Source organism: Halichoerus grypus, chromosome 1 (assembly GCF_964656455.1).
Source record: "Halichoerus grypus chromosome 1, mHalGry1.hap1.1, whole genome shotgun sequence".
In the NCBI taxonomy this organism is placed as follows: Eukaryota; Metazoa; Chordata; class Mammalia; order Carnivora; family Phocidae; genus Halichoerus; species Halichoerus grypus.
In genome coordinates, this window is record NC_135712.1 from 192,220,185 (window position 1) to 192,234,110 (window position 13,926).

The following is a 13,926-nucleotide window of genomic DNA, read 5'->3' on the forward strand; positions in this document are numbered from 1 at the left end:
GCAGCTATCAAAATCTTTAAATTACACATTTGTGGTAAGAGTTACACATGTGCTTCTTAATTAATGCTTTAAGTAACAAGATCTGGCAATAAGTCCAATAACTAATACACCTTCTACTAGATGATATTTTGAAATACCTGCACCAACCACTCTGTGGTTTGAAAATATATTGATTTCTATGGTGACAAAGTCACGGGTCTGCTAATGCTTCTGTGATCTGTCGCCTTCATTTACACTGGAAGAAAATGCTAGATTTCAGTTGTTAATGAAACTAAAGATGTATTTTTTTTTCCATCCAAGTGCACAGATGCCCTGAATTTTGTCCATGCACTTCTTGGGGGGCTGAGAATTCTAAATTAGGAATTCTTGGTTACGACACTCAATCTGCTATGATAGGTCTTTTGCATTGTATTACTTTTGTAATTCAAATGACTGAAGTAAAAACTGCAACAAATATAATTAATTTTGGCCTGTTGGTGTGTGAGGTTGTAAGTGTTTTAAAGGAGAGAATGTAAAATGTTGTATAGAAGTAAGGGGCTGGAATAATGATGATAATGTTTTTAGGAAAACCTTGCAATAACCATTAAATCAATTCTCAACACTTGGATATAGGTTTTTCTTTGATATCACCTTAGCTTTTTGAAATAGATTAATTGAGGGGTGCCTGGGTGGCTCAGTCGGTTGAGCATCAGACTCTTGATTTCCGCTCTGATTGTGATCTCAGGGTCATGAGATTGAGCCCTACCTCGGGCTTGTGCTCAGTGGGGAGTCTGCTTCAGATTCTTTCCCTCTGCCCCCCCATCAACCCCCCCCCCCCGCTCAGGTGCACTTGTATACACCTGTGCACTCTCTCTCTCTCTCAAATAAATAAATCTTTAAAAAAAGAAATATATTAATTGAGTCACCCCAGTATTTTAGTAGAAGATCTTTTCTGCTTCTTCTGTTATTAGAAAAAATAATCTTAGTGTAGAAAAATGTTTTTATTTGTTAGAGATGAATTCTGAAGTATTTAAGGATAGAATGTCATTATATTTGAAATTAACTTTGGACCTCTTTAGCATAAAATATGAAATGAATATTTTAAAGAGAAAAACAATTTTATTTTTTATACACAAGTAATTCTGCACACATTTCCATCATTAAAAAAAAAATCAAACAACAGCAATAGAACTAACAGCCCCTTGATGATGCCCCGATTCCACGTGTCTCCTCAGGTATAATCCTGGTTATCAGTTTAGTCTCCTTCCAGGTATTTAGACCTAGTTAGACATATAGATAGAGATATAAAAATTAGCTTGTGGTAGCTTTTTACAGACATAGGTGTTGCCATTTTTTATTTTACTTTGCAATTTGTTTTTTTCTCCTTTTAAATAGTCTTTATTGTTTAAGAGCAGTTTTAGATTCACAACAAAATTGAGCAGAGAGTACAGAGAGTTTCCATACATCCTCCCACCCTACACATGCAGAGCCCTCTCCCCCATCATCAACATCTTCCACCAGAGTGGTACCTTCGTTATTGTCAATGAACCTACACTGACACATGATCATTACCCAAAGTCCATAGTTTACATTAGACTTCACTCGATGTTGTACATTCTGTGGCTTTTGACAAAGGTGTGATGACAAATATCCACCATTATAGCATCTTACAGAATAGTTTCACTGTCCTGAAAATCCTGTGCTCAGCCTATTCATCCCTCCCTCCCCCAGCCCCTGGCAACCACTGATCTTTTTACTGTCGCCACAGTTTTGCCTTTTCCAGAATGTCATACAGTATGTAGCCTTTTCAGACTGGTTTCTTTCACTTAGTAATATAAATTTAAGTTTCCTCCATGTCTTTTCTGTGGCTTGAGAACTCCTTTTTTATCACTGAAATTGTATTTCATTGTATGGCTGTACCACAGTTTATCCATTCACTTATTAAAGGATATGTCTTATTTTTTTAACTACTGCTTATTATTGCATAAAACAAATGGATCATAGTTTACTTTAATATGATTCTCCATGATTTTAACATGATTCTCCATTGAGGGGCACTATTGATGTCCAGTATTTTCTAGTTACAAAGACCATCTCATACTCCAGAGCAAGCAGTAAGATAAATACAAAAAAAAATGCCTGTGGACACTTGCTATTTTAATGTTAGTATGAAAAATGTTAAATTACTATTTTTGTGGTTCAGATTCCTGTGCTCTTTTTTTGTTCTGCTTCCATTCATGGACACCAAAGAAAAGCAAATAGATAAAAACCATACTGTTATCAAATGCAGATCTGAACAGGCTGTGAGCATTGGAGAAGGAAAGTTATTTTGTCTCCGTCATGTGTGCGTCAGTTAAGCAAAAGTATATGCAACCTTTAAATATATATATCCAGAAGCATATTCCTTCTGAGTCACCCATGGTTCAAAAGAAAGAAAAGGAAGGAAGGAAGGGAGGGAGGAAAGAAAAGAAAGAAAGAAGGAGAGGAGGGAAGAAAGGAAGGAAGGGAGGGAGGAAAGAAGAGAAAGAAAGAAGGAAGGGAGGAAAGGAGGGAAGGAGGGGAGGGAGGGGAAACTGTAGTTGTGAATTCAAAGAGTAAATTTGTGATGTTAACAAAGTTTATATCTCAACTGCCTTTAAAATTTTGCAGTTTATCAGTAGCTCTATTTTGACTGAGATTATTTGTGGTAAAAAGTCACCAGAAAATAATTGTTCATAAATACTTTTGCTTATGATTTTTTTTTCTAAAATGTAGCCTAGGTCTGTCCACCTAAAAATTATGTAAATAGTCTTGGTTAGGAAGTTCCATCCGGGCTTCCGTTCCCAGCTAATTGAGTTTTTCCCCAAATGACTTACATAATTGCATCAAGCTTCTCTTTGATCTGGTTATATGTTCCAGGTTTGAATAGCAGAAGCTGTTTTTCTTCCTCCTTATTTTCTCAGTTGTGTCTGATGCTCATTCTCTGTGAAGAAAAGGTAGTATGTTGACTTTTTCCCTTGATGTTGACTGTGCATAAACTTTTTATGTCATCTGATTGATACTTAGGTTCTTGGGTAACTTCTGAAAAATGCCGGAAGAATGAAGGATCCAGGAGAAATCTCATGGCTTGTGTGTCTTCCTCCACCCTGCTGTCTAGTTTAACACTGCTATATGTAGATCATTTCATGGGGAGAGTTGAGCCCATATGAGCAGGTGGTTTCTCGGCAAACAACACTCATGGTTAGTATTGATGGTGAAGCATTTGAAACTGAGCCATGGGCTTATCTTCAATCATCAAAATGCCAGCTTGTGGTTAACTTTGTAGAAGTCATGCAGGGAACTGAAGGTGTTTATTGTGGTTTTTTTTTCCTGAGCAGAAGACTGATTTTTCCTCTTCTAGTTCTATAAATGAATTTCTTTTACTGCCCACACGCCTCAAAATACCAGTTTACCAATTGGAGTCTTCTACTGAAGACTAAAATCAATACATCTAAACTATTTTCTTCACCTTTATTTGGCAAAGGAAAGTGATGCATTTGCTGGCCAGATCTATATAAATTCTATCAAGGAAATATTTATCACTGTAGAATTAATGAGTTCATCTGTTCATTCTTTAGTGCATTCATGAAATCATTCATGACTCTTTCAATCAACTGATACTTATTGAACTTTACCCTGTGTTAGGTACAAGGACACTGCAGGAAGCAAGACTTAAGACTTTTTGGTCAACAGACAAGTGGGATTGCTCTTGATTTTGTTGCAGGTTAACCAAGCACAGGGAAGACACATCTTAGTTATACCTGGGATTGGGTTTCTCCTTCTTGTAAGGGAGTAATTCCAGATTGTTGGTTGGTTTAGAAAGAAGGAAATTTTGCTATAAATTTCACTGCTACTAAGATTTTTCTCCCTTAGAGCATCCTTGAAACGGACTTATTTTCTTTTAGCTGGTCAACGGCAAAGGTTCATCTGGGGAAGTGCTGCACTTTATTTTATGCAAAAGCCAGCCTTGAGAAATTATACTGTATGGCGGGTGGGCTTTGCTTCGTGTTCTTCTTACAGTTAAGGTATTTAGCTCTGAGAGCGCTGGGTTTCAGAGCAAGATCTCTAGAAGTTTCAGACCTGGAAGGGACCTTAGAGACTATTTAGTTGAATATATTTCATTTTGTAGATATGAAAATTGAAGCTGAGGCAAGTCAAGTGCCCTGCCCAAAATGATCAAGGAAGGGTAAAAGTCTCTTGGGACTCATTTCTGGATTGTACCTGAAATCCAGGAACATGCAGAAGCTAAGAGTTCTGGATCTGGTGTTTTGAATTCTGGCCTCACCACTTCCTATCTGTGTGATCTTGGGCAGCATATTTGACCTCTCTGGGTTATAGTTTCCTTGGCTAGAAAATGCAGATGATAATTGAGTTGTTGTAAGGGTTCAGTAAGATAATGTAGCAGGCCTTTGGCACAAGTAAGCACTTCATTACTGCTGAGGTTGTAAAATAATCCAGGAGCATGGGACGGGACACAGACAGAGATATTGTCTATTTTAGGCACTACTGTCACCCTGGTGCCCAAGAAAGTGCCCGGTATGTATCCAGCCCTCAGAAAGATTTGTTGAATGGATTTTTTTCAAATGTAAATTTCGTAATTCTCATAAAAGACAAGTGATACCAGGAAGGCAGAAATAAAGATGTTTATGTGTTGCTTAAAACAAGAGGGAGTTCTGTGCTCTGTTGGGGGGAACAAGTTTGATTTTAAATGAATTATTATTTGTAAATAATAATTAATAGAAGTATTTAACAAAATGTCTCAGCTGTTGATTGCATTCTGCAAAGCTTGATTCAGAGCTAAGCAGTCACGAACAAAGGGTAACTGGCTGATAACATCACCATGAGCTCTGCCTGGCAAAGAGCCAGAACCACACCATGATCACATCCAGCTGGACCACTTTCATCAGGCTCCCCTCATCTCCGTAGTGGCTGGATGATTCCAGAAGCCTCCCACCAGGTCTCCTTGCTTCTGCCTTTGACCTTCTGTTGTCCACTCTCAACACAGCAGCTAGAGAATTTCTTTTAAGCCTAAGTTACCCACCGTCTCGCTCATGTCTCCCTCCTGACTCAGTGGCATTGCTGCATCTTTCTAGTGGCCCTTGAGGCCGAGCACATTCAGGTCACGAGGCTTCTTCTACACCTCATCACCTACCACTCTCCCTTCCCCTGTGCTCTCACACCCTGGCCCTCTTTTTCTTCTACACTCACACCCCAGGGCCTTGGCAAAGCCAGTTCTCTCTATGGAAAACTCTTTTTGATACCCATGGGACATATTTCCTCATCTTCCTTCAGGTATCTGCTCAAAGGCCTTCCTACCTGACTTTATTTTCTTCTTCCTAGTATTGCCACACTATGTATTTTTTATTTATTAGTATCTTCACACTGGGATATAACTTTTCTTTTTCTGCCTTATACCTAACATCTGGAATGGTGTCTGGCACAAAGTGTGTCCAATTCACATTTGTTGGATAACTGGATGAGCGGCCACTTCATCGTTCATGTTTCATTCTGTCTTTGGGAGGTGACTGTAAACATGACTTGGATTTATCTTGGCAACATTTTAAGAATGTCTGTCTTCCTCTGTGCACATTTTTGCATTCTCTCATTTTGAAGAACAGTGATAAAACAAGAGGATAAAACCAAGGCCGACCTACCTGAAGAGACCTTGTGGTATCCAAAGCAAGATAAGTGAACATAGGGCCAGGGTTTTATGAGCTAATAAAAGAAATCAGCCTGAAGATAAGAGGACATAAGCAATATAGAATGTACACATGATTTCTGCAGATGTGGAATCGTGAATGCCCGCGCTCGCGCATCTAACTCTCTCAGGATAATGGGCAGAACGGAAATTTTCTGTTAAAATGAAAAACATTCCCCTTTTGAAGTCTCAATTCCTTTCTGTTTGACTGGTATTTACTGAGCACTGAATGCTGCTCCTTGTGCCCACCATGTGGTCGTGGAAAGAGAGGAATTTGTAAGGCGTCACGATGCTCATCTCTGGTTGATCCGAGTTAATGGGAAGGAGTATATTCTAGGACATTTAACAACAGTGGAGTGCCAGTACATGATTTATATCTCAGCCTGGAATGTGTTCTGGCAATTGTATTGAAATCTGAGCGTGCCTTGCATTCTTGAGCATTCTCAGTGCTGTGGAGAAAATAAGGGAGCTGCTTTGGAGAGACCCAATTTTGTAGGAACAAGAAGTGTGCCAGGTTCTTCCAGCTGGACCCGGGTGGAATTCCTCCCCACTCGCCCTCCAGGGTGAGTGGAGGAGTCCCACCTGGGAAGGTGCCGTGGAGTACCTGCCATGCCAACCCACCACCTACAGCTTCCCCTTACCTTGTGTTTGGCTTATCTTACTTGGAGAAGGTAAATAAGGTTGTGGTTTAAAATGGCTTTTATTGATTATAAGACAGTGGGAAACTAAATAAGAGGTGCTGCATGGACCCCTCCAAATAGACGTGATGATCTACTCAGTTTAATCATGCTAATAATTTAAAAGAAAGAGGGGTGCGTGGGTGGCTCAGTCAGTTAGCGTCCACCTTCAGCTCGGGTCATGATCTCAAGGTCTTGGGCTTGAGCCCCACATCGGGAGCCTGCTTCTCCCTCTCCCTCTGTCCCTCTCTCTCTCTGTCTCTCTCTCAAAATAAATAAAATCCTTAAAAAAAAAAAAAAGGTAGGCTTATTTTTATTTGCAAATAACCCAAATGACAGAGACTCACCTACAGCTGACAGAGGCGACTGCCCTTTGAACAACACGTCCACCCTTGCAGATGGCACCTCACCAGCCACCTGTCCAGATGTTAAAGCCACAGGAATTGACTAAATTCCACAGAGGAGAGAGAAGAGAGAAAACATCTTCGTAACACGGTTTGGTTTTCACAAATTTGGAAGTTATGTTTAGTTGAAACATATGTGGCTTTAAAAAATTGTAAATTGCCTTCCTTTAAAGTTGACGTTTCCTGTTTGGCTTGTGCTTTTGTGTCTGAAGCGCCACATCGTCCGTGTTCTCTGACACATGCCTGCTCGAAGTTGCGCTGTGTTCCTCGATGACGGGCCTCCCTCCGTAATACACGCAGCAACTGAGGCTGAGATTTCATTTAAATTGTTGTCAGATTGCGGGAGATTGGCCATGTGCTTGCTGTCCCCGCAGGAAAAGTGGAGGAGTGTCTGAAATGAGAAATGAGCCGCTGCTGGCGGTGGTCATGAAGAATGTGTCTGAAAACAGGGATGGTATAAAGGGAGGGTTAGCTCTGTGTGTTACATACTGAAGGGCTTGATTGATGGGGTCTCGAGAAACCACAGTAAGGAACAAAATTGCCATTGGGACCCCAGACGTTTTGTTTAGGTTAGGAACTTCCATTTGATGGAAGATCTCATGTTGTTAGCAGAAGAGTGACATTTGATTGAGTAGACATTGAAATGTTCCTATATTTTATGTGATGTGGTCTTGAAGAAGAAAGTGTGCTTCTGCGAGGATTATCAAGTCATTTCCGTCTCTCCTAGAAAGATCTGTGTGAAGCAGCATTGATCATTGAATAGCTTCCCAATGTACAAGTGACTCAGAAGACATTTCTCTAAGATCCTCGAGGACCTTAAATGTGCATTTTTTAATTCTTTTTCTCATTAATTCTTTTATTCATATTCATATTGATTGAGCATCTCTATGCTCGTACTGTGTTGATAGAGGATAAAATGGTGACAAGATAGGTAAGTTTCTGGTAATTTACAGCCTAGTTGAGGAGGCAGACATTAATTAATAATTACAGTAACAAGAATATAATAACAACTGGAAATAAAAGCTTAGAAAGTGAGAGAAGCATGTTGCTGTGAGGCCATTTAATCAAGGACATTAACCTAGTCATGAAAGGTCAAGGAAGGCTTCTTTGAGGAAGTAAGATCTGAAAGAAGGGAGAAATGTTAACTAGATTAAAGGTGAGAGTGAGAGTTGCATCATGGGAACAGCATGTGCAAGGGTCCTGTGGTAGGATGGAGCGTGCTGCTTTAAAGGCAAGTGCGTCTGGCCGGTGGTAGATGGTAAGATTAGAGCAATTGGCAGAAAGCAGACCATGCAGAGCCTCAAAGAGCATGCTCTAGGTTTAGATTGTTATCCTAAGAACAGTAGGGAGTCACTAGCAAGGCTACGGGGAGGTTTAAGCAAGGGCGTGTTTGTGTTTTGAGAAGATTCTCCTGGTTGCTGAGTGGAGAATGTCTCAGAGGAGCCAAAGTTTGATGTAAGACTTAGCTGGCTGTGGAGCAGATGGGTTTGAGGAACGTGTGTAAAACTTTGTATCTTTACTGCCTCATCTGGGATAGGCGTTTCTCAGCATGGATTAGAAGACTAGGGTTTTATTTTGACTTTTGTCATTGGTAGCTATCTAACCTTGTACCTGTTGCTTCACCTCTCTGGGCACCAGTTCCCACATCTGTAAAGTAAAGCAGTCAAATTACATCCTTTCCAGTGCCCCAATTCCCTGGATCCATGACGTTTTGGGTACCATGGGTTTTTCAGGTAGATGATTAGAAGGTAAATACATTAGATGTTGGTTAATAATGGGAGACCAGCATCTTAAGTTTGTTCATGGTTCGTGTGACCACCCTGCTGCAAGTCCTTCTCTCCACTCCTTGGATGGTCATAAGTCATAAGCAGTCAAGGACACTAGTGCATACTTTTCCATTTCTCACTATGGCAAACATAGACTGTTCTTTAATTAGGAGCTGTCTTAGCTCAAGCTGCTGTAAGAAAATACCTTAGTCCAAGTGGCTTAAACAATAGAAATTTATTTCTTATAGTCCTGGAGGCTGGGAAATTCAAGATCAGGATGCCAGAACATTTGGTCCCTGGTGAGAGCTCTCTAACTGGCTTGCAGACAACCACCATTTCACTTTCTCTCTGTGTCCTCAGATGGCTGGAAGAGAGACAGGAACTCTTGTAAGGGCACTAATCTCATTGTGGGGGCCCCATCCTCATGACCTCATCTAAACCTAATTGCCTCCCAAAGGACTACCTCCAAATACCATTACAATGGGGGTTAAGGCTTCAACACATGAATGTTAGGGGGACACAAATATTCAGTCCATAACAGATGCCTTTTTGAAAAACACCAGATGTGATTCATTAGAAAAATAAAACAAAACCCTTCACGTGACTAGGAGTGAAAGCAGGGATTCTAATGAAACAGCCCCGTGAACACAGCCCAAATGGAGTGGAAAAAAGCGAGAGGAGTTTTTGCTAAGGGGGTTCATTTGACTCTTGTGCCCTATGATTTTGGAATCCTTTGTCAGCAATTGTAACAGGTGCGCTCAGCTGCAACCACAAACATTTTCCAAAGGAGGAGTGTTGATAACATTTTCATTGACCTAAAAACAAATCTAATGAGAGAGCCAAAGGAAAGACAGGAGGTGTAATTTGCTGGTCAGCCTTCGTCAGCTGCCCACAGCAACCTCATCCTGTGTGAGTCTTTAAATCAATGCACATTGCCACAGAGATCCCTGGAGGGCGGCACAACTCAGCCTTGGCCCCGTAAAGGACACAAATTCAGACAAAGCAGCACTGTTGACCTTCAGACTGCAAGCGGACTGCTTTCTTCATGCCGTGTCGCCCAGTGAAATAATTCTCATAAACGCTTTTTGTTTAGCCATTTGGAATAAGAGCCAGGATTTGGGAAGGGGTATTTCCCCACCCTCTTAAAATGTGGTTTGATGTTGGCTTGACAAAAGCTGTTCCATGGATCTGAGTTCAAAGTGAACACAGGATTTGTGGAGTAGAGGGGTTCTTGGGTGGTGCTTTGGTCACTCTGGGCGGGGGGTGGGGGGGTTGACATCTCTCACACTTAAGGAAGGACAAACTGCCCCTGCTCCCCATTCCAGTCCCCCTCACTGTGTCTTTGCCTCTGTGCCATTCCTTGTAAATCCCTGAAAGGTGGATGAGCAGGGAGGGTCAGGGAGTTACCCTTCCTTTTGCTTCCCCCATTTCAAGCTGTGGATCTCTGTTTTTGACTCTGTATTAGATTGGCCAGAGGCCATTTTTTTTAGTGCACTCTGTCGCTGTGTGTGGGTTTTGGGGGCCACTTGTGAACTGTTATAAGCCACTGGAAGTAGAGCTGCTACTTTTTAGATCGGAGGCATTCGGGAAAAAAAGAGTAAAAAAGAAACAAACAAAAATGCCAAAGGTAGGGTAGAAGTTTTCAATGACCCTTAGAAGAGAAAGAGGAGCAAGAACCTGAATGAGGCACATTCTCCAGTTTTGGGGAGAGAAGGAGTGCTTTCTGGCAGGAACTTCTGGGCCACGCACAGGACTTGGCAGTGGTGGACTCTATTCTTGGCTCCCCGAGGGGCTCTGAGCAGCCCCTCTTCCAAGGGCCCTGCTAGTCTAGGCTTCACCAGCCCTACCCTCCAGCCCCTCGGCGGTACAAGCACAGGCTCCCTTTAAGGAGCTGGTGGCCCACTGCCCCCTCTGCAAATGCATCAGGAGAGGGAAGCCCAGGTCTGGAGCTCCTGCTTTACCCTCTTCTGGTCTCAGGTGTCCTTGCTTGCCCTGCTAGGAGGAGGGTTTCCTTTGGCATGGTTTTACTTGGGCAATCTAGGTTTTAGATTTTGAGTATTTGAGGAGCTCACACTGGTTTTGTTCCAACCCTAGATTTCAGAATTGGGCCCCAATCCCTTTATAGATCACCTGGGGCCATCCCTTGACAGTCTGCAAGGTGAGGTGGCTTCTAAGACTCCTGTACGCCCCACCCTCCCTCCAAAGTGCACGATCAAGGTCCCAGGCAGAAGGCACCAGAGGAGCCCGGTCCCACCACAGCACTGACCACGACTTCCTGAAGGCTCGCTGTTCGCTGGTGCCTGGCATTGTGTCCGGCAGCTCCTCTCGTCAGCTGACCCAGCCTGGTGGGTAGTTATCATGAGGCCCATCTTACAGGAAACAGGGGCAAATGCGGTTTCTTTTCTCTGCGCTTCACTGACTTGCACAGGGGTCTTTCCTGGCTGTGACCTCCTGTTCTCTCTGTTGGCAGCAGAGGGCCAGAGGTGCTTTATTGCTGCAACGTGCCCTTTTTCATCCCCAGCCCAGGGAGCGCTCATAAAGACAGATCTGTTCTTTAGCAGTTTCTCAGCAAGAAAAGCGTGGTGTTGCCATTCCTTACAGCTGGCCATTGCCAACCTCTCAACGGAAAATGACCTTAGTGCATTTTTTTTCCTTTTCCTTATCCCCCAACATCTATTAGGCTGATTTTTTAAAACATAAATCAGATCATGTTACACCCCTTGATAAAACCTTCCAGCAATTTCCATAGAGTCTATAAATTTGGATTGGAAAAAAAAAAATCACATCTTTATTTTCACTAACTTCCAACTGAAAAAATACATTTCCTTTTGTTACAAATGAGAGCAGCAAACCATAGCAGTACCCGTGACTTTGTCACCAAAAGAATGCCCTGATATTTTCTTTTTACATGACACTGGTCGCATATATCTCTAAATATCTTGCATGTCCATGATTACTGAAAATGACAGTAGTTAGTAGACCCATCACCAGATCTTGTTATTTAAAGCATGAGCAAAGAAATCATTTGTACCGTATGATAAGTTAATTATCTAATATGTTGATAACTATTTTAATATAATGGGTTTCCTTCATTAGAAGTGGACCAAGGCAGGGGGTAGGGGAGTGATGGGAGCAGTTGCCCTATTTCAGGCAATAAGGGGATGCATTGGCTAAAGAATTGAAAAGCAATAAAAAGTTGACTTCAGGTCTATCTGCTTTTTATTATCACTATACGCTGGCAACTCTAAACAACGTGATTGACGAAATACTCCTACGTGCCAAGATAAACCATTTCCACTATTCCCCTGCCCCGATAACCCAACTATGATCTTCATAGTCCTAATTTTTTTTTAAGATTTTATTTATTTATTTTAGAGAGAGGCGGGGCCGGAGAGGAGCAGAGGGAGAGGGACAAGCATACTCCCCATGGAGCCCGGAACCTGACGCGGGCTCGATTTCATGACCCTGAGATCATGACCTGAGCCGAAATCAAGAGTCCAACGTTTAACCAACTGAGCCACCCAGGTGCTCCTTCATAATCCTAATTTTTTTTTCTTTGTTTCTGTTTTGTTTTGTTCTTTGTCATTTAAAAACACTTTGTAAGGAGTGGTCCGTAGGCTTCAGCGTGCTGCCCACGAGGTTCTTGGCACAAAAACAATGAAGAATCCCTGCCTTAGAATAAAATATAGATCCAGCTTCCTTGGCCTGCAGGGCCTGATATGCCTAGGCTCCTGCCTACCTGCCAACCTCATTCCCTCCATCATCCCCCTCTCTTGGCACCCCCTAGTAAACCAGAATGTCTTGGTGTTCCTTAAACATACCAGGTTCGTTCCAGTCTTTCTTCTTCCCCCAGATCTGGCTCCCATCTTGCTCTGATCTCAGCCTTTTATTCTGTGTCCTTGTAGAGGCCATGCCTCATATCATCCCTGATAATCCTGTCAGGGGAGACCCTCCCCTCCCCCAGTGTTTCCTCTTGGCAGTTAGAGCTAGTCACCAGAAGGTAAGTCCACAAGCACACACAGGGACCCTGACTGTCAGTTGTTGTAATCTCTGGTGTAGCCCCAGCCCCGAGCACCTTGGCAGACACTGGCCAGGGCCTCGGTGTCCTCCGAGCTGAGTTTGCTTCTCTTGAACTCTCCATGGTAGCAGCCAGTTAATCATATTTATTTAATCACTAGGTTTAAAACCATTAAAATGGTCGCTTCAAAACCTAGGGAAATGTATTCAGCTACAAAAATGCATGTGGATATAGTGAATAGGTTATGTAAGTGACCCTGAAAGAAAAAAAAGAAACCTGTCAAATGTAATTTATAGGTCAGAAAAGGGCACCAGATTTCCCCTCCCACCTTCTTTGGTGGCAGATCGGCTTGGAGAAAGCTGCAGAAATCTGACTCAGAGAACTTTAGACAGCAAGGATGCTGTGTCTCACAGAATAAGTACAGAGGTAGGCTGGACCCTGGTTGGCTGACTCAGTTACTTAACTCAAAGCAAACACCAGGCCTTCCCATCTCCCCAGATTCTCCATACGCTTCAGGCTGATAATTTTCATGGTTGCAAGATGACTGCTTGTAGCTATGGAAGCAATGTGCTTCCATTTTCTAGAAAATAAGTCCTTCCTTTTAGTGTGATTGATGCATTAAGTCATAAGCTCATCCCTGTGCAAGTAACAGCTCCCAGAGGAATGCTAGGCAGTTTGACTCAGATGATGCAGTGGGCATGCTGTAAATATTTGCAGAAAACAGGGGTTCCATAAGAAGGAGAAAGAGGGAATAGCTATTAGAAAGGCAACCCACAGTATCCATTATAGGTGTAGCTCTTTAAAAAAACAAATTTCTGGGGCACCTGGGGGGCTCAGTTGGTTGAGCATCTGACTCTTGGTTTCAGCTGGGGTCGTGGTGTCAGGGTTGGGGACTGAGCCCCGTACTGGGCTCCACACTCGGTGGGGAGTCTGCCTCGGGCTCTCTCTCCCTCTGCCCCTCCCCCTGCTTCACACATACTCTCTGTCTCTCAAATGAATAAATAAATCTTTAAAAAAATCAAATTTCTTATTGTTTATTGTTGAGGAATAACTACTTAGAATGGGTTCCAATGGGAATAGCTTGAAACCTTTTGTTTTTTATTTTTTCAAATACATAGGTCATTTTCCTTCTAGAAAAGATTTTTTTTTTTTAATTATTGCCTTTATCTTGGCCTTGTTATCCGGCATGTGATCTGGCAGCTGAAGAATTATGGCCCATGGCTGCAGACGTGGATGCTTATATATAACAGGCTTTGGTCTCCATAGTTAGTTTTAAGGGAGAATGTGTGCCAGGGATTTGGAAAAGCTCTAATATAAATTTTCAAATAAATGACATTGCTTAGACCTTACTTAGATTATGAAGATG

The 13,926-nt window shown here is 42.2% G+C and overlaps 1 protein-coding gene and 1 long non-coding RNA gene across 3 annotated transcripts in view; one reads left to right on the plus strand and one right to left on the minus strand.

Annotated features, from left to right (window-relative positions):
- The window catches only part of ARHGEF3 (Rho guanine nucleotide exchange factor 3), a 293,957-nt gene that overhangs the window by 159,748 nt on the left and 120,283 nt on the right, over positions 1-13,926 (plus strand). The gene's annotated exons all lie outside the window — the stretch shown is intronic.
- LOC144382492 (uncharacterized) lies at positions 1,119-6,044 on the minus strand. Its single transcript, XR_013449489.1, has 3 exons — positions 5,652-6,044; positions 2,835-2,941; positions 1,119-1,259 (listed from the first exon to the last, which is right to left on the minus strand). It is a non-coding gene; the product is annotated as an uncharacterized LOC144382492 (long non-coding RNA).